The 21,466-nt window shown below is 40.7% G+C and overlaps 1 long non-coding RNA gene across 2 annotated transcripts in view; it reads left to right on the top strand.

Moving 5' to 3' along the window:
* The first annotated feature begins 407 nt into the window (after positions 1-407).
* The window catches only part of LOC114022945, a 51,688-nt gene continuing 30,629 nt past the window's right edge, over positions 408-21,466 (top strand). The window contains exons 1-3 of one of the 2 annotated variants that reach the window (XR_003566724.1): positions 408-447; positions 3,350-3,496; positions 4,331-4,370. This is a non-coding gene — a long non-coding RNA (uncharacterized LOC114022945). Of the gene's footprint in view, positions 448-3,349; positions 3,497-4,330; positions 4,371-21,466 lie in introns of those variants that run through there. The other variant, XR_003566723.1, reaches the window with a different exon arrangement.

Below are 21,466 nucleotides of genomic sequence, written 5' to 3'. Positions count from 1 at the left end.
TGTTGTTGTTATTTGTCCTTCATTTTCAAAGAGGACCAATGACATTATGGGGTGATGTCTTGACTTGCTCATGAATTGAATTTAAATGAAACAGAATTGTACAAAGTCATCAGTCTCACTCTCTCTTCCAGAGTCACTGAAGTCCAGTTGCAAGATAAAAGTCAAGCTGACTGGCAGTGGCTCAGGATGCAGTGAATGACCTTGGCGTTCTACATGTCTGCCTAAGTTCTAAGTGCTCCACGGTGCCTACTTCAGCGTCTTTCATGGACATTGGAACAAATTGTTCTCATCCACCCATTCTGCCAGGGGAAGTCTTCACATTCTTAAGGTAGACATGCCCCAACTCACCAACAGGTTTGAGGCCTACCAGTTACTGCCAACTCATCTGCCAAGACAGTTTTACTGGGATGTAGCCACTATGTACACTACAGCTTCTTGGAGCCACAGGTGAGAGTTGGGTGACAAATGAAGTTGAGTGAAGCTACATAACATAAATTTGTGGTGGACTCACTCAGCAGAGTTTTATAACTTTTTCTACTTTCATTCAGCAGCACGTATATATGAGTGAAGACAATGGATGGTGAGAGTGACCCAAAGCTGACGCTTAATAGACATAGTCAATGATATACTAAGGGAGCAACGGACTTTAGAGAAGAGAGCAGTGTAGAGCTCAACTGATTCACCAGAGGGTCAAGACAGTTGTTGTGAGGATCAAATGAATTAACTACTTTTTCTATACTCCCTACTCTGGATCCTCAATGACCAAACATTTCTTCCTTTTACTGTCCCCTAAGTTTTGTTACTCTTTAATGTTCTACTTATTTTCTTTTCTCTTTCTTTACACACCATTGCTTGCACTGATTTCACTCATTCCTATCGCCTCTATGCCCATGACTCTAAAAAGCCCACTATCTCTAAACCTAATCTTTCTTCCAAGTTCTAGCTCACATTTCCAACTGTCTGTTGGACATCTCTACCAGGATGTCCCACACTCAAACTAGTATGTCCAAAACTTATCTGATCATCTTCTCCTCTATATCTACCTCTCCTTTCAACTTTCCTATTTCTGTTAATGGTACCACCACTGACAACCTCAATAGCTAAGCTAAAATCCTTGGAGTAACTTGCCACACACACACACACACACACACACATCAAGTAAGTCCTGTTGATTGTTATTTTGCTGCCCTAATATCACTCGTATTCATCCCTAATTTTTGGTTACTACTACTATCCTAATTTAAGTCATCATTATCTCCCAACTATGTTATTTTAATCATCTTACTGGTCTTCCTGCCTCCAATGTTTTTCCTTCTACCCCTTCTATGCATTTGGCATTCTGTTGCCAGATTACATTCCTTAAATCCAGCTCTGATTATGCCACCCTTAATCTCCTCCCCACAAAGTATACCATGCAGTGGCTCTCCATTGCCCAGTGGATAAATTCTAAATTCCAAAGCCCTCCATGATGTGGCTTAAATGTACTTTATTACTCATTACTCTTTATTGAGGTGCACTCTATGCTTTTGTCAGTATGAACTTCAAATATGCCCAACAATTTCTAATTTCCATATCTGTGCTCACATTTGTTCCCTCTGCCTAGAATTTCCCTCCCCTGATTTGTCTTTCTAACTTCTCCTACTTCAGGGTCACTTCCAACTCCTCCCTGAAACATCCTTGATTTCGCCCCTGCTCAAATATTCTCTCATTCTTCTTAATTCTTAGAGCATTTTTTTTACCTCCTTTTGCACTTTTACACCATTCCTTTTATTCTAATTATTTCTATATCTGCTTATTTCACCTAATAGATTATCAACTTCTTTGGATAGGAGTTGTGTCTTATTTATCTATGTATATCCTACAAAGTCTGACACAATGCCTTGTATAACTAGGTATTCAATGAATATGTGTTAGAAAGAGAAAGGAAGGGAGGGAGGGAGGGACAAGGAAAGGAAGGAAGGAAAAGAGGACAGGTGGAAGGGAAGGGAGGAAAGAAAGGAAGGAGAAAGGGAGGAAAGAAGTAAGGAAAGAAAAAGGAAGGAAGGGAAAAAGAAAGGAAGGAAGGGAGAAAGGAAGGAAGAGAGAAAGAAAAGAAGGAAAGAAGTGAGGAAAACAAGGAAGGAAGGGAGGATGTTTCGAATTAGGGAGGAAGGGAAGAAGAGAGGGAAGAAAGAAGGAAGGGAAAAAGGAAGGAAGAAAAGAAGGAAAGGAGGAAGGAAGGCAAAAAGGAAAGGAGGAAGGAAGGAAGGGAGGAAGGAAGGCAAAAAGGAAAGAAGGAAGGGAGAAAAGAAGGAAGGGAGGAAGGAAGGCAAAAAGGAAAGGAGGAAGGAAGGGAGAAAGGAAGGAAGAAAAGAAGGAAGGGAGGAAGGAAAGAAGGAAAGAAGGAAGGAAAAAGGGAATGAGTTAATAAATTTGCTTGGTGACAAGATGAATATGAGGCCACAGTCATTAAACTTTTGTGAGCCTGACTTCTGCTGTTTTGAAAGTAGAAATGTTTGTTCCAAGTGTTACCTATAAAGTTTGAATTCATAATCAGAAAAAAAGAAATCAAGAATTTTTTAATATTCCAAGGATTTCCTTTTTTCCTGTTGCCTTCCTGGTTTTCTTCTTGATCACATCCTCTGGTTCCTATTGCTTGCTACTGAAGAAGAAGAAGAAGAAATGTTGTATTGAACTTATCAGCTTCTATATTCAGTTGTATTTTCTCATTGTATAAACTGTAAAAAATACATATGCTTTTAAAGGAGAATAATGGAAAATATTCTTTTTTAGACAGAAAGCTCATATTCTCTAAGGATTGAGCATAACTTCATTTTATCATTGCTTCATCAGTTACGATAAGCCTGCTAAGTCATCTTTTCTCTCAGGAGACTGGCTTCAATGCTGGGATGCCTTGGATTTGGTTTCATCATTGACTTTCTTTGATTTTAGGGAAACCAGGAAATCTCTCCATGAGTGATATAGATATCTATGCCCCCACTGGGAGCTGCAAAGCTTAATTAATGTTTGTAAAACACTTCTGATATGAAAAACATCACGAGTTCTACCTACTATTATTAAAAGTGTTGTTTTTAATATCCTCCCACAGATTATCATCTGTATTAACTAGTTCTTGGAGAGAAAAGAAAGATGGGAAGTGAGAAAAAAAGAAAATTAAATTATCTTAAGTTTTAGAGTGGCTTTTAGTGCCAGGAAAAAAGATGAGACATGAAAAGAAAGGATCGGGATTCAGGATGCTTATGCCAATTGTGGAGTCCATACCATATACAATCTTATATTCCAAAGCAACTGCTAAGAAGCAAAAATTTATATGCAGATCTAATGAGAAATGTTTGTTTTTATCCTGTAGTCTGTGTAACCCTGAAAGGCTGTGCCAGGAAAGCCAGCCCAAGTTCTGGAAAATCCTGTCCAGATGGAAAGGCTTTAGATGCAGACCCAACAACCAAAGAAATTCATGAAGACCATCTACCATAAGCACAGAAGGATCATGAAATGTGTAAGTGGAGGGTATCTTTGGATACCCATACCCACCTATGTCAACTCTCCCACATCTCTATACCACTGCTCCCTACACTTCCATTATGGCCTCCCTACCCTTCCATGTTGTTCCTCTAGAGCACCCTATTTCAATTGTTAACAAACTATCCTTCACATTAAACCCAGGCCCTCTCCTAAGCAATTTCCTTTGTGCCTGTTGTTTTCCCACAATGGAATGTGAACTCCTTGAGGATAGGGGCTACATTTTTTTTTCTTTATATCTGGAGCACCCATCACAATGCTAGGCACACAATAGGCACTGAATAAATATTTCTTGAATTGAATTGATGTAAAGTGAAGGGAGATGAATTTGCTAGTACTTAAAGGTTGAATCAGTAGTGAAGCGAAAAAGGCATCATAAAGCTATGCTTCAAGAGAAGGACTTGCAAAAAAAAATCAGAATTTAAAGCCTCAGTGGGACCATGGCAGTAAGATGAGACAAAGATGGGAACTAGGTCCAGAAGGTGTCATGTAACTCATACAGTCCAGAGACACAGCCAGGCCCATAAAAATTTAAAATAAAAAAAAGTGGTTTGCCATTTCCTTCTCCAGTGGATTAAGGCAAACAGAGGTTAAGTGACTTGTCCAGGGTCATATAGCTAGTAAGTACCTGAGACCAGATTTGAACTCAAGTCTCACTGACTCCAGACCTAGCACTCTATACATTGAGCCACCTAGTTGTCTCCTATCATCATCTGATAGCTAGCATTTGTGTGGCACTTTAAGGTCTGCAAAGCACTTTAAGGTCTGCAAAGCACTTTACAAATATCATCTCATTATCCTCATTTTACAGATGATAAAACAGAGGCAGAAAGAGGTTAAGTGACTGACCCAAGGTCACACTGCTATAAGAAGGATCAGATCTGAACTTAAATCTTCCTGACTCCAGGTTGAGCACTCCATCCATTGTGCCACCTTCCTGCCTTCATCATCATCATCATCATCATCATCATCGTTGTTGTCGATCAGAATTATTGATAATAATAATAATCAGAAGGCATCATGTTGTAGTGGAATTCCTTTTTCCTTTCATCACAGCTGTGTTTCTCTTCTCTGAGCGACTGCTATTTGTGTCTATGCTCCTCTCTTTTTAAATGTCATGCCTTGTGGAGAGCCATAGCAATCAATCCAAGTATTGGCTGCTAATATTACCATGCTGCAGGCTCATTCACAGCCCTTGAGCATTGTGGGAAATGCAATCCTACCCAGATGGCCCTTATATTTTAAATCAATACAAAGTATCCTACAAACATGTTCTTTTAAATTAGAGGAATTTGAATTAAAATACTACTGCAAGAACTCTAAATTTGTCAACAGTGGGTTCTCCTTTCTGACCACCATCTCCTTTCCTTTCCTTTCCTTTTTCCTACTGTCTTATCCCTCTTGTATTTCCCTCTTTGCTCTCATCTTATCTGCCCAGGCTCTTAATTCTTCCTTCATCTTTTCCTAGTCAATCACTTATTTTCCTTTCTTCAGCCTTAACCTTTGACTTGGATAGTTCAAACAAATTTTGTTCATATACTTTTGAATACTTTGCTCTCTCCTGTCTTGCCAGTGGCAAATTCTGGTTCGTTCCCACTATCCACAATCTCCACTTCTATTCCCAAGCCACATAATACTTCTGGAGAAGTTGTGAACTTGTGCTGACTGTGTTAATAACTAAATAAATTTAAACTATCTAATTTCACATAGATCTCAGTGACAAGCCATCTACTCATCTCACTTCCTGGCCATCTCCAAGCCATGTCTCCTGTACTTTGGTCTTCTAACACAGTAGTACTCAAAGTGTGGACAACAGATCCCTAGGAGTCCTTGAGACCCTTCTGGGGAGTCTGTGAAGTTATAACTATTTTCATAATTATATTAAACTATTATTTGCCTAGTAATGTATTTCTCCTATACTACATAATTTATGACACCAAATTTCTTCATCTATGTCAACTAAGACAATATACTGCAACAGATTGAATGCACAAACAGATGAGAATCCAGCTGTCTTCTATTAAGCCAAATATTAAAGAAATTTGCAAAAAACAAGGCCACTCCATTAATCGTGTTTGTTTTGGAAAATATAATTATTTTTCATAAAATATGTTAACCTATAATGAATTTATTGTTATTTTAAAATGAATTAACAAATATTTTAAAATATATTATTTAATTTCTAATTTGGTAAATATTGACAAATATAGCTCCATGTAAACAAAAACTTAGTACAGTTAGTTCTAATAATTTTCAAGAGTGAAGAATCCAGAAGCCAAAAACAGTAAGAACCACCATTCTAACCTAAACTCCACTGTCACACTTCTACCACCCCCATCAATTACCCCATTTTCATATCCCATATCCCATTATTTTTTTCCCCATATCCCATTTTCAATGAAGTTTTAGGCAATGCATTGTGAGCTTCTTATAGACAGTCCGCCAGCCTTGAAGCCTTTCTGCATTCACCCATTCTTTTCCCTTCATCTTGAAAGATTAGAAGGACCTTCTCCTTGCTAAGAACTACCCTTCCATGTGTACCATTGATTCTATCCTTTGCTTCCCATCTCATCTTGGATTTTGTTGCAAATCATTCTTTCTTTCATCTTCCTTATCTCTCTCTCTCCTACACACATGCTCAGATCAGCCAAACACAGCAACAACAGCAACTCTTCCCTCATCCCTATCCTTTCAGATTATCATCCTATTACTCTCAATTAATCAACAAGGGTTTATTAAACATCTACTTTATGCTAGCTAAACTTCTAGAGAGACTGGTCTACACTAGCTGCCTCCATTTTCACATTAACCATGCATTCCTCAGTATCCTATAATTTCCCAAAACTATTTTCTCCAAAGTGTCTTATGAGCTCTTAATTGACAGATCTAATAGCCTTTTCTTAGTCCTGCAGCTATTGCTACTGTTGATGACCCTCTGTTTTGTCTTCCATGACACTTTCTCTCTCTCTCTCTCAAGTTTGTCATTCTACTTGTCTGACTGTTTTTTCTTAGGCTCCTTTTTCTTCCCATACCCTAAGTGTAGTTGTTCCCCCTAAGGCTTTGTCTTTAGCTCCCTATACTTCCCTCTTAATAGTCTCTCCTTTGGAGATCACATCTATTTCCAGTGCTTTAATGAGCAACTCCATGAAAAATGACTCCAGAGCCTTTCTACTGAGCTCAAGTCCCATATTTACACTTGCCTGTTGGTCATTTCCACCTGGATATTCTGCCAGTACCTCAAATACAGTACCTCAAAAATTGATTCACCCTTTCCCCTAAATTTCCCCTCTTTCCAGCTTCCATATTTCTATTGAAGAAATATTCCATATTTCATCATTCCAACCACCCAGGACTGAAATTTTATAGTCATATCTGACTTTTGCCTCTCCCTAACCCCAATTAGAATGTGGCTAATTAGCCATGTCACCAAACATTCAAAATTTCTCTATCTCTCTTTTTCTATCTCTCTCTGTATTCATCTCTTTATCTCTATCTGTCTGCATTTCTCTCAATTCTTTGTTCTTCTATACTCATACTGCCACCATCCTAACTGAGGCCATCATTATCTCTCAGAATCACAGATTTAAGGGGCAGCTAGGTGGCACAGTGGATAGAGCACTGGCCCTGGAGTCAGGAGGACCTGAGTTCAAATCCAGCCTCAGACACTTGGCATTTACTAGCTGTATGTCCTTCAGCAAGTCACTTAACTCTGATTTCCTCACCAAAACAAAAAAAAACCCACAGATTTAGAGCTGTAAGAGACCTTTGAGGTCATTGAATCCAATACCTTGAAGTAGTTACCTAGAGATGAGGCCCACAGACATTAAGAAACTTGTCGGGTCATACAGCTAATAAGCGTCTGAGCTCAAGTTTCCCAAAATCTAGTGCTCTACCTTCTCCACCATGTCGTCTCACAACTCTTCTCCCTATCTTTAGTCTATCCCATCTCTAATTCATCTTTGACACGGTCGCCAAAATAATCTTCCTAATGCGCATGGATGGCACGTCACTCCTCTGCTCAAAAAACTTCAGTGGCTCCATATTATTTATAGAATAAAATACAGACACCCAATCTTCATTTTAAGCCCTATAAATAGTGCTACTCCACTCAAACCAATCTCATCTTACTGTCTCCCTTCATATATTCTTGCAAACTGTTCTCCATTCTTAAACCATACTTCCTCCATATCTCTTGCTGTAATAATTCACTTCCTTCAAGGTCCAGCCCACAACACTTCCTCCATGAAGCCTTCTCTGATTCCCCTTAGCTGATGACACTCCCCTACAAATATTTATTTCTCAGATTCCTCAAGTCAAGTCAACAAACTCATACCATTAAGCACATACTATGTGCCAGGCACTGTGCTAAATGCTAGTGATATTTCTCCTTTACTCTGATTATAGCCTAACTTACATCACATTTATTTACCCCTTTAGTAGATTATAAGATTCTTAAAGGCAGGGAGGAATAATGTTGTTTGTCTCTGTATTCCTATTACTTAATACAGTAGTTTGAACATACTAGGTATTTAAAAACAGATGAATTCAATTAATTTTGCAGAAACTGATATGATTCTAAAAAAGTTGGAATTTTAAGTGAGATTATGTGAAAATTATATTTTAATGTATAGAAGTCTCATTAAAAGGCAGATCTGCTCAGCTAATAATTTGCATATAGTTGATATGGCCCAGGGAGGACAAATATGATATCTTAAATCACATAGTGAAATTTCCTTTTATATCTTGGTTAATATCTAGCTGTGGGAACAAGTTAAGAGATAGAAGACCCATAAAACTGTGCACCCTTTGATCCAGCAATACCACTACTAGGTCTATATCCCGAAGAGATCACAAAAAGGGAAAAGGACCCACATGTACAAAAATATTTATAGCAGCTCTGTAGTGGTGGCCAAGAATTGGAAAATGAGGGGATGCCTCAATTGAGAAGGGCTGAACAAGTTGTGGTATATGAATGTAATGGAATACTATTGTTCCATAAGAAATGATGAGCAGGCAGACTTCAGAAAAACCTGGAAAGACTTGTATGGACTGATGCTGAGTGAAGTGAACAGAACCAGGAGAATATTGTACATAGCAACAGCCACATTGTATGATGACTGACTCCGATAGACTTAGCTCTTCTCAGCAATACAATGATCCAAGACAATTCCAAAAGACTCATGATGGAAAATGCTATCCATATCCAGAGAAAGAACTATGGAGTCTGAATGCAGATTGAAGCTTACTATTTTTGCTTTTTTTGTTTGTTTGTTTCTTTCTCATGGTTTTTCTCTTCTGTTCTGATTCTTCTTTCACAACATGACTAATGTGGAAATATGTTTAATATGATTGTACATACATAGCTTATATTAGATTGCATGCTGTCTTGGAGGGGGAGAGGGGAAGGAGGGAGGGAGAGAAAAATTTGGAACTCAAAATCTTATAAAAGTGAATGCTGAAAATTGAGAGAGAGAGAGAGAGAGAGAGAGAGAGAGAGAGAGAGAGAGAAGACCCAAGAAAAATTTAAAGAGAGAGAGAAGACCCAAGTAAAATTGTAGAAAATAAAATTTTCTGAGAGTCTTAGATACCTTATTTATATTTGTTATATATGGCTTCTATCTTTGTCATTTGAAGTCTTCTATCATTGATAGACTACATGCAGTAATAGATGGCATGTAGGACTTTGGATCAAGAAAACCTGGGTTCAAAGCCTGACTGAGATACATACTATCTGTGTGACTCTAGTAAAATCTTGTATCTTCTCTGAGTGTGATTCTTCATCTGTAAAATTAGCTTGATAATAAAAGCATCTACATTGCAGAACTTCTGAGAGCTAAAGAAGATAATATGCAAAGTGTTTTACAATCTTTAAAATTTTGTATAAATATCAGCTATAATTATCTGTTCTATATTTTAAATACTCATAGCTTATGCCCCATCTTACTATATGCCATGATTGTTGTACCCCTCTCCATGAACCCTCCCCATCCCCACGCTCCAACTCCAACCCCCACACACACCTTTGGAACAATACCTTTTTCTGGACCAGAGAAAACCAGGCCTCCCTCCCTAGAGAAGTTGATCCCTCTTTCTTTTGGAACTCTGCCTGGGGCTGAACTTAATTGGCCAGAGAATGGTTGCATATTCACCTAACTGATTGTATCTAGCTAGATCCAGACTAGGATTCATACTCATCCAACCCAGAAGTCTTGAGGCATCTTGCATTATACACTCTTATCCCATCATGCTTTCCATCTCTTGTTCTGGGAACAGTAATGAAATCAATACTACCATTACTGGAAAGTGCATGATAATGAACTTCCTTATGGTTCTATTTATCATTTCTGTGACTCCTCATATCAAAATTCCCTTCCCTGGCTACCACTCTCTTACATGTATTCTCTCTCTGATTAGAATGTAGGGTCCTTAAGGGCAGGTGCTGTCTCACTTATTTGTGTCTCCATTGCCTAGCACAGTGCTTAATAAATGTTCGTTGATTCATTCATTCTTTTCTATCTTTGTTCCTATTTCAATGGCACTTATGATATTTGATGTACTCATTTCCATCCTGTTCCCCTGGGACAAACCTTATCACCAGACATACTTATTGAACAACTCTCCCATATAACCCCATGTGAAATTCTGTGATTATTTGGTTTTCTCAGATTTTCTTTTTCTTCTTGATTCCTTTTCTTCATCATCACCACAACAATTGGGTGGATGAGAATAGTTGCTTTACCTTGTCCCCAACCCTACTCTCTTAAGCCTTCTACTCAGTGGATTGGACTGGTAGTGCCTATTTAACATTAGATGCCATAGAAAATGTGGCACAGCAATTCTGTGCTTGGTGGGATTTTTGGTAAAATTATACCTCAAAATGAAGGCAATGCAAGAGGAAGGTTTGATCAGGCATCACAAAAGGTCCTAGTGCCCAGGGCTCCTCTCTATTGGACTAGAATAAATGTGCTAAGCTGTTTCCCACAGATGAAGACTTTTGCCTATAGGACTTCTTTGAAGGGAGTCTTAAGGTTTCATCAGGAAAGGCTGTCCCAAATGCAGAATATAAGAAGATAAGTGCAAATTTATGTAAATCTATGTAAATTTGTGTAAAATGTAAATCTTTTAATTAGTTCCTTTTTATGCTGCACATAGCTCATTTGTACATATTTGTTTGTCTCCCCCATTAGATTTTAAGCTCCCTGAGGATAGGAACTGTTTTGCTTCCTTTTTGTATGTTGAGAGCTTAGCACAGTACCTGGCACATAGTAGACCACAGTAGCAAAGACAGAGAGAGAAAAAACTTAATAAATACTTGTTGACTGACTGACAATGGAAGGGACTGTCTGTTATTTATTTCTGAATCATTCTGTAAAAAGCAAATATTTTATTAATGCTTTTTCTTTTCTAGTAGATATCTTCCCAGTGTTCCCCCCCATCACCTCTACAATGGAACCCTCCCTTAAAACAAAACAAAAAATAGCATAGTTAAACAAAACAAATCAATGCAGTGGCCATGTCTGACACTGAAGAGGTCTAGAGGTTTGGGGTGCTCAAACCCCAAGATCTCAATGTGGGCCCTGCCTGAATGAATTCAACTCAAATCTTCTTCCAGCCAGAGAAAAAGTTTATTAGAGATAAATCATATAGGCCAGGCCCTTAAGGAATCTGAAGATTAGTAATGCCCATAGGGATGAGCAGGCATGAGACAGTCTCGGCCTTTTGGGCATGAGAAAGTCTCAGTCTTTGAATGGGGTTTAGGGTGGATCTTATATACACTAAAGTAACTTTGGGTGGCCAGAGGAAGGGGGGGGGGTGGTTGGGAAAAGGGTCTAGGTGAGAATTCCATTTGGAAGGTCTGAGAGACTGAATAAGCAATGGCAATAGATAATGAAGGGAACTGGAAGGTAGAAGTTTGAAAGGATCACAAGGCGGGGCTAGGGCTTTCAAAGAGAGTTAAGGGGAGTAGATAAGGAACCTAAAAGTTTAAGGGTTTTCTGGGACCCATAGACAAACAGGAGCCAGATTCTTTTTAGGGCTAGGGGCAAAGGTGCATCTGAATAAGATCAAAAGGCGGGGCTAGGGCTTTCAAAGGGAAATAAGGGGAGTCTATAAGGAATCTAAAAGTTTAAGGGTCTTCCGGGGTCTGTAAACAAATGGGAGCCAAATTCCTTTTGGCAAAAAGGGGCAAAAGTCTCGGCTTCTGAAACTGAATGATGGGCCCATAACCCCATCATTCCCCCCTCAAACAAATGGGACCCAAATTCTTTTGGTGTAAGGGGCGAAGGTCTCAGCTTCTGAAACTGCTTCCTGCTGGCAAGGGGCATAGAGCTGTCCCTGCCTCTCTGGGTCCTGTTCCAAAGGGTCAGACTTCAGAACCCAGCTGATGCCAGGTTCAGTGGGTTAGAGACCTCTGGTTGGTATACAGCCTGAGCAGTCATCTGGAAGTTGATGGCTCTGACCCTAGAAAAAGGAACCTGGCAAGAATATTTAGTAAACGTGGACCAAACAAACACAAGAGAAATATGATCAGTAGGGGAATAAGAATAGGGACCAGTATAGAAAGAAGTCAGGGCTCCCGTGAAAAAGACGATTTTGAAGCACTGAGGTTATTGTGAATTTCTTGCATCCAACTAGTTTTTTCCAAAATATGAGCAGTGCACAACTCTACCTGCCCAGAGTTGTTGTTATACATGCAACAAAATGTGTTTGCTAAAGCACATACACCCCCATTTGAGGCAAGCAAGTAGTTTAGGGCTATTCTATTATCTAGAACCACATTTGCTAAGGAATCCAAAGATAGCTAGATTTCCCGGAGACCATAAGCTGTCACATTTGCCAACTGGTGAATAGTCTCTGTAAGGTTAGAGAGAATATGTTCATGTTGTAGGTTATACCAGGGCATAAGATAGTCTGCTCCCTTTTTAAGAGACCAGAGGACATTTCTCCTAAATCCATGTTTTGCCCTTAAGTTAGAGACTGTGGGCTGTGTGGCATTGAAAATGGAGAAAAGGGATGCTAAAAATCTGAGGGTACACACCCCAAAATCTTTGTAGGGTATCAAACACTGGGTGACCAAGACGGTAGTTCTGGGGTCTTGCCATGTGTTGGCACTTCATTTCACCTTTTCCCCAAAATTCTTATCCCTAGTGATATCTGCGCAGACAGTAGTGCAGGTCAAAAAATTAGCAAAAACTCTTACAAGCTCTCCCTCTACCATGTTACTTTGTCTAGTGGCCTTGGAGCTTGTCTCCCAAGTAAGGAAATATTCCCCTGCAGAGAAGCAAGGTGTAGATATAGAAAGAGTAGCCCATAGAGAAGTGGCAAGCATAAATGAAGTGGCATAAACTTTTGAGAAAGTTGTATTGGGGAGGGGGCTATGTGGAGATGAGAGTTGCCGTGTGGGTGTGAGTGGTCTAACTGGTTTCCCAGTTTAACTAGGGAGTTATCTTCCCACTTTCTGAGGCCAAGTGTAAATTTAGAGGCTTCCTCAATTAGAATGACTGTAGCAGCCACAACCCGGAGGCTTGCAGGCCATCCATTAGCTACAGAATATAATTGTTTTGAAAAACAAGCAACCTGGCTAGGGTCAGGTCCCAAGGACTGGGTTTGGGGTGTGGAGGTCAATTTAGATTTTAAAATCACAAAAGCTTTAGCCTGGTTGGGGCCCCATTCTAGAGGGAGTGAGTCAGGGCCCAGAGGAGCATCATAAAAGGGCTTAACAATAAAACTATTATTAGGTATCCAGAGTCTACAAAATCTAGCCATGCCTAGATTTTGAAAGTTTGAAATTGTTTCTTAGTGTCTGGGACAGGGAGTTCGTGGCCCAGAACTTTACAGACTGGCATGCTATCTGGATTTTGTTCAGAGACCCTATAGCCTCGAGTTCCCAAGAAATTAAGCACTCCTGAGGCAGAGGACAAAGAAACCTCCTAGGTGGGGCTACAACTATGGCTATGGGAAAATGCTTTGGGGTCTCAGAAGCAAACAACGGCTGAGGTGGCAAGAGTAGCTCACCCAGGAGTTCCCTGATCCCAAACTGTCCCCCACACTTCCAGGGGAACATGGGGAGGTCTGGAACACAGAGGGAAAAGGGAAAGGGGAGGCTTAACTAGAGAAAATTGGCTCCCAACTTCACCATCAGGTTCCTTCCCAACAAGGGGGCAGGGCAAGAGGAGAGCATAAGGGAGGAGTGTTTAAACAACAGATTTTCAAATAGGAAGGGGGGGGGTATGTCTGGAGACATCCCTTAGCTCTCCCTCCATAGCCCATGACCAGATGGGTCAAGGGGCGAATACGGCCAGAGTAATTGGTTAAAGCAAAGAACATAGCCATGATAAAGTGAGTAACCCTACCTTCAGCCTTGATTTCTGCCCAGGGCTTGGTGAGAGAGATGGAGAAAGTGGGAGTGTTGCCAGGACCCAGGCTCCCATGTCTTCCCCAGTCTTGAGAAGACTGGAGGACAGGGTACTGAGGGGCTGCTCTACCACTTCTCCTACCTCTGGAGCAATCCTTCTTCCAATGTCCCTCCTGGTCACATCTTGGGTATGGTCCTGGAGGTGTCCATCTGGGGGGCTTCCTCCAAGGGGGCACCCTGGAGGGGCACTCCTTGGACCAGTGAACTTCCCTGTGGCCTCCCCTGCCTGAGTCTCTGGGCTTCCTCCAAGAGGGCGCTTTGGAGGGGCACTCCTTGGACCAGTGACCGTCCTGGTGACATCAAAAGCAGTTTTCCCACTGCCCAAGTTGCCAGGAACACCCTTGGGTCTTTTCCTGACCATGGCAGTGGCCAGGAATAGAGCGTGTTCTTTGTCTCTAGCCCTAGACTCCAAAAGCAATTTCCAATAACTGGGCCTGAGGTGTTTGGGGTCCCATTGCCAATTTCTGTAATTTTCTCCTAATATCTGGGGCAGATTGGTTAATGAAATACATGCTAAGGATTGCTGCCCCTTCTGTAGAGTCAGGATCTAAATTTGTATACTTTTTAATGACTTCCACTAGCCTATCTTGAAAAAGAGCAGGGTTTTCCTTTTCTCTCTGAGTAATTCCCTTAATCTTCTGAAAGTTTACTTGCTTTTGAAATGTGGTCTTCAGGCCTTCTAATAGGGAAACTATCATGTAGTCTCTCTTTCCCTTATCCTCACTCTTCTGATAATCCCACCCCGGATCACTAGCAGTAACAGCAGCTATTCCTGGGGGATATTTTGTGGGGTCATTGCTAGCAAAACGATCCCCAAAGTTTTGGGCTTGTTCCCAGATTCTCCTCTTCTCCTCAGTGGTACCACAGGTAGAGAAGAGGACATGCAAATCACCCCCAAGAAAGTTCGAATTATAGCTACACATCCCTGAAGCCCTCAGTAAATTTAGTGGGATCTTCAGAGTATTGACCTAGCCTTTCCTTAATCTGGTTGAGGTCTGAAATGGAGAATGGAACATGTTCCCTAAGTGTCCCATTAGGAGAGGCAGGTACTTCCCTTAAAGGAAAAAGCCCTGAAGGCTCTGCAGGAGCAGGGGCTTGTGGGGGAGGGAGAGAGGAAGTCCCACTTCTTGTGAGCGAAGGACTGGGGAGTGCTGGCTGAACTGGCAAGGCTGAGGAATTCTGCTGGCAAGGGGAAAGATTACCTGACACTGGAGGAGGGTTAGGGGTCAGAGGAGGAGGTGCCAAGGTGAGACCCTTGTCTAGAGCCTGAGTAGGGGGTCTCCTCGGAAGCAGAGACTGAGGCAAGGCCCTTGCTCAAGGCCTGAGTAGAAGTTACCTCCAGAGCAGGGGCCTGGAGAGGAAATGCAGGAACCAGAGGAAAAGGGAAGGGAAACCATGGGAAAGAGGATATGGGCAAGGAGGAGGGGGCATGGGAAACAAGGGGGGACAGGGGAGAATAGGGAAATGTAGGAGGGGTCAAGGGAGAATGGGGAGCAGAAGGAAGGGTCTGAGGAGAATGAGGAACAGCCGGAGAGGCCAGAGCAGATTAGGGTGGAGATAGGTGCTGGGGAGGTGGTGCTGACAGAGGCTGGGAAGAGAAGGGTGCTATCACCCTAGGAGCCATAAGGAGAGGATCATCCAAAAAGTTTGATCCCCACACCCCATTAGTGGGGTGGCTCTAAATATGAGCGTCTTATAATCCTTTCTGAGAATGGGTTCTCTAGAAAGCTCAACAAAAGCCATTAAGTAAGAAATCTCCACTCATTTTCTTTCTTTGTGACAATATTTTTCTAACTCTGAGAGGGTCTTTAGCTGTAATGTCCCAAAAAGGGGCCATGCCTCATAATTTTCCAGGTGATACTGAGGCTAAACAGAGTTGCAAAAATACACCAGCTTTTTCTTTTTAAGTCCTTTAGAGAAGCTAAAATTTTTCCAATTTTGTAAAAGACAGCCCAAAGGCGAATCCTTGGGAATTAAAGAGGATTGACCCATGATGGGCTTAGGGAAAAAGAAAAAGAGAAAAAAAAGAAAAAATATACAACAGTTTCCCAATTCCCTAGCGCCAAGAGAACTGAGAGGATTGGACCTACACTTCCTGATAGGGAGTCCGTTCTCTATGCTAAGAAAGGTATACCCAGGTCCAAGTGGTCAAACAGAACCACTGGACCAAGAGCAGAGTTTGAGACAGCCTCGTAGCTGTCTGACCTAGCAGAACCTGAGAGGTCAGTCCTGAAGACCCTTCCAAGCCAAACCTACCTAGGTGCTTGGAAATCCCCCTCCCAGCCACAAGACAACAAAGGAATTGGGGAGGGGGAGAATTACATACCTTCCAGTCGTGGCTGGAGAAGAGTTTGAGATTTGACAGTTTTTTTCCCGGTCCAGGGAACCATATGAAGAGGTCTAGAGGTTTGGGGTGCTCGAACCCCAAGATTGCGACGCAGGCCCTGCCTGAATGAATTCAACTCAAATCTTCTTCCAGCCAGAGAAAAAGTTTATTAGAGATAAATAATATAGCTCTTAAGGAATCTGAACATTAGTAACTCCCAGAGGGACGAGCGGACATGAGACGGTCTCAGCCTTTTGGGCATGAGAAAGTCCCAGCCTTTGAATGGGGGCCAGGGTGGATCTTATATACACTAAAGTAACTTTGGGTGGCCAGAGGAAGGCGTGGGTGGTTGGGAAAAGGGTCTAGGTGAGGATTCCATTTGGAAGGTCTGAGAGACTGAATAAGCAATGGCAATAGATAATGAAGGGAACTGGAAGGTAGAAGTTTGAAAGGATCACAAGGCGGGGCTAGGGCTTTCAAAGAGAGTTAAGGGGAGTAGATAAGGAACCTAAAAGTTTAAGGGTTTTCTGGGACCCATAGACAAACAGGAGCCAGATTCTTTTTAGGGCTAGGGGCAAAGGTACATCTGAATAAGATCAAAAGGTGAGGCTAGGGCTTTCAAAGGGAGATAAGGGGAGTCTATAAGGAATCTAAAAGTTTAAGGGTCTTCTGGAGTCTGTAAACAAATGGGAGCCAAATTCCTTTTGGCAAAAAGGGGCAAAAGTCTCGGCTTCTGAAACTGAATGATGGGCCCATAACCCCATCAACACCATGAGCCTCATTCTATACCCATAGTCCACCACCTCTCTACCAAGAATACCTCACTGTCAGTCTTCTGACGTTAGAATTGGGTATTGCATTGGTCAGTGTTCTGAATTAATTCAATACTGTTTTCCTTTTTGTCATCATTTAAGTTGTTTTCATGGCTTGGCTTACTTCCTCTTTCATCAACTAAGTCAAGTTTTCCCATGTTTCTCTGAATTCTTTATATGATATTCATTGTTTTTTATAACACAATAATATTCTACACATTCTACATAGATTGATATGCCAGAATTTTTTTAGCCATTCTCCAGTCTATGGATACTTTGCTACTACCAAAATGCTGCAAAAAAATTATTTGTATGTGTATATATGGGATCTTTCCTTCCATCTTTGATGTCCTTGGAGTAAATGCCTGGTAGTATTAAATCCAAGGCTATATACAACCATGTGACTCTTCCAGGATAATTTCAAATTGTTACCTAGAATGGTTGAAATGGTTGGACAAATTCACAGCTCCACAGTGTGCCTGCCTTTCCTAACCACACCAACATTTAACATTTTTGTGTTTTGTCAACTTTGCTAGTGTGATGTGGGCAAGGAAAAACCTTGGAGCTGTTTTATTTTTCAACTTTCTTATTATTAGTGATTTAGAGTATTCTTTCATCTGGTTGCTGAAAGTTTGCATTTCTTCTTTTGAAAACTGCTAGTTTATATCCTCTGATATAATTAAATACTGGTCAAGTGGGAAACTTTGGAAATTTCTGTTTCTCAATTTGCTTTTGTTTAGTTGGAAATTCATGCCCTACAATACCTTCATTTAAGAGTTTTGTGTTAGTTCTATTATGTTAGAAGAATCAGCATGATGCTATAGAAAGAAAATACTTCTCAGAAACTATGAGGAGAACTTCTGGGGAGGGAAATGGAGCTCATCAGGCAGGGTTCTCTATTGAACAAGGGTTTAATTCTCTTTTCTCTTTTACTGTCTCAAATAAACTAGTCTATTTTCAATGTTTTTGTTAGGCTGGTACTTGCAAAGAAACCTGGTGCCCTTTGAAAGCTATATCAGAATTTAATGTTCTCAGCAGAGACCCTAGGGGGGAAGGAGGAAATACACATCCTTAAAATTAGAGATGGAACCCAACCTGGTGTTTTGAAAGTGAAGGTTCGAGAGACTTGGATTACATTTACTTACATGGATCAAGTACCAAAAACCCACCATGTAATCAGGAGTGAGTCTGGGATTGTGGAATTCACAAGTAAGCTTGATCTAATACATCTAGGAGGGCAAACTCTTCAAATACAAAGTTAGAGTCTTCACTTAGAAGGAACAATGATGGACCACGATAAGCCTGGGAAACTAACTAGAAAGCTAGAAAGCTTAGGAATGCTTGTAAATTTCCTTTTATTCACTTATAATTACCTTGTGTTATTATAGCTGAATATGTTTCTTCTCTTTTATAAATGAATCCCAGAAAACGCACTTTTGTGGTCTATAGTGTGGTCTAAAGGTGCAAAAGGGAAAGAGATCAGGTGCCAGATGTGGATATCCAGTTATGGTGATAGCCACTGAAGAAGGGTGAAAAGATTATTAGGGATAGAATGTGGCAGATTTCTGAACTTGAGGTATCAAGGAAGGTCAAGAAGGCTTAGTGCCTTAAGTTGGGGTTCAGCTATCTGGGAAATTAAGAAAGCAATGAAAATTGTGTAGCCAAATTTAAACATCCCCTGGACCAGATCTAAGTGAAAGACTAATGCCCTAGAAAGTGGATGTTTCTCAAGTTTAAGAGTTTTGTGTTGGTTCTATTATGTTATGATTAAGTATTTCGAAGAGGAAGCAGCATGATGCTATAGAAAGAAAATACTTCCCAGAAACTATGAGGGGAATTTCTGGGGAGGGAAATGGAGCTCACCAGGAAGGGTTCTCTATTGAACAAGGGCTCAATTCTCTTTCCTCTTTTACTGTCTTCAATAAGCTAGGCTAAGACCCAAGGAAGTCTTCCATTAAGACTTCCATTAAGAAAAGTATCCAGGTTCTCCATCTCTTCGTTTCCCACCAGGCTGTACTCCTTTGAATTTCTCCATCATGCCTGCAGCAACTTCATCAATAGGAACCTCATCACCCTGCAAGATTTCATCAGCCTTGGTACTCAGGTTTCATCAGTATCCTCTGCCCTGGGACCCCTCTCATTGGAAGGTGCAGTGAAGATCTCCTCCCAAAACCACCACTAAAGAAGGGTGTCCAGGCCAAAAATCTCTTCATTTCCCACTTGTACTCGTTTGGGCTTCTCCATCATGCACCCTGCCCCATTACCCCTACTAGGTACCTCTTGCATTTTTTCAACTTTGTGTGTGTTTTCTTCCTTCTTTATATTGTAAACTCCTTTGACCTCCTTGGAGTAAATGCCTAGTGGTATTAAATCCGAGGCGATATACAATCGTGTGACTCCTCCAGGATAATTCCAAATTGTAACCCAGAATGGTTGGAATTGTTGGACAAATTCACAGCTCCACAAACAGTGTGCCTGTCTTTCCGTAGCCCCATCAGTATTTATCATTTTTGTATTTTGTCATCTTTGCTAGTATGATGTGGGCAAGGGACTGTATCTATTTTTTTTAGTAATTGTATTGCCAGAGTTTATCACAGTGCCTGGCATTTAGTAGGTGCTTAGTAATGTTTATTGACTAACAGGGCAATAAATAATTTGCTTTGGTTAGAATAGATTTGCACAGTTGAGTAGCATATGAGATAAGACTGGAAATACAAAGATAATCCCAAATTGCAGATAGTCTTCAATGCCATATTGAATAAAGTCACTTAGGAGGCCAAGAAGCTAAGGAGCAGAGTTTGAACTTTATATTGGAAGCCACTGAAAAGTCTTGAATAAAGGAGAGATGTGATACAATCCATGCAAAGGGAAGATTGTTCTGACAATAATGTGAAAGACAAGTTGTGAATGGGAAAGACTGGAAGAGAGATCAGTTAGGAAGCTGTTGCATTCCTCTGGAAAGATCTTTATTGGGTTGGGGGCACTGGGAAGTGGGATTAGAGAAAACAGAATGGATTTCAGAGAAACTGCAGAAAGTGCAACGTCTTCAATATCGACCTATAATCAATATACAGCTATTTTCCCTGTTCTCTGACTATACATTCCTCTGAGAACCAGACGCAAAGATAAGAGAAAGGAGAGGCCTAGTCCTTTTCACTAAGGGTACCTGAATTCTTTTGGAACCCAATCTAGAAGCCAAAGCTTATTTCCATCACTATTTTAAAACACTTTTTGAAATTGCATCTCGTGATTGCCAGTCACAAATGAATACCTCTTCCAGATTCTCCAGAGAGTCCCAGAAATAGCCTGAAATGGATGAAAACATTTTTCTGGAAATCAAAACTATTCCAATCCATTATCTCTCTATTTCTTTCTTACATTTCTCTGCTATACCTTTTTATCCCTCTGTCAAAAGGCCATTGTTTTAATGGTTCAATATAATTCTATATGCAGAAGTGAAATAAGCAAATAATTTTCCTTTTTTTTCCCCTCCCGTGTAAATGTTACTCTTCCTTGCTTTTTCTTAGTCAGTCCACACCTTCACCCTTCTTGGTCTACCAAAGCAACCAATAGGGATGAAGAGCCCTGGACATATGGTAGATAACACTGGTGCAAGCCCAGTCAAGGCCCAAGTACCTCTTAAGACAGGTAAGGCCTCCAGGGAAGGGAGAGGCCTCAGCAGAGAGATACTCATACAAGTGGGAACCCGCCTAGTTGAAGGCATTCTTTCATAGGAAAGGAACTTTTTGAGACCATCATTCCCTTTATTTTGCAGACAGGAATGTTCAGGATGACCCCAGCAGTAAGTAGTAGAGACAAGATTTGAACCCAGATGCTTTGACTCTAAATCCGGAATTCTTTATTTTATTTTTTTTCTCAGTTTGCAGTGGTGTACTTTATTTTTATTTTTTTTTTTATAACATGTGTTTTTAAAATTTGGGTTACAAATTTTCTCTCTTCCCATCCACCCTCATTGAAAAGGCAAACATCTCGATACAAGTAGTCATGTAAAACACTTCCATAGGAGTCATGTTGTGGAAAACTAAGTATATTTCCCTTCATCCTATCCTACCCCCCATTTATTCTATTCTCTCTTTTGACACTGTCCCTCCTCAGAAGTGTTTGCTTCTGATTATCCCCTCCCCCAATCTGTCCTCCCCTCTATCACCCCCTGAAGAATAAGATACACTCATTCCCTCTCACCTTCCCCCATTTCCCTTCCACTGTAAAAGCCTTTTCTTGTTTGTTTCATGTAAGATAATTTACCCCATTCTACCTCTTCCTTTTTCCTTCTCCCAGTATAATCCTCTCTCACCCCTTAATTTTATTTTTCCAGATATCACCCCTTCATCTTCAACTCACTCTGTGCCCTCTATCTATGTATCTATCTATACA

This window comes from Vombatus ursinus, unplaced genomic scaffold (genome assembly GCF_900497805.2).
Source record: "Vombatus ursinus unplaced genomic scaffold, bare-nosed wombat genome assembly UNPS02014814.1, whole genome shotgun sequence".
Lineage (NCBI taxonomy): Eukaryota > Metazoa > Chordata > Mammalia > Diprotodontia > Vombatidae > Vombatus > Vombatus ursinus.
The sequence above is the reverse complement of the archived record's forward strand: the minus strand, read 5'-3'. Positions and strand labels throughout refer to the sequence as shown.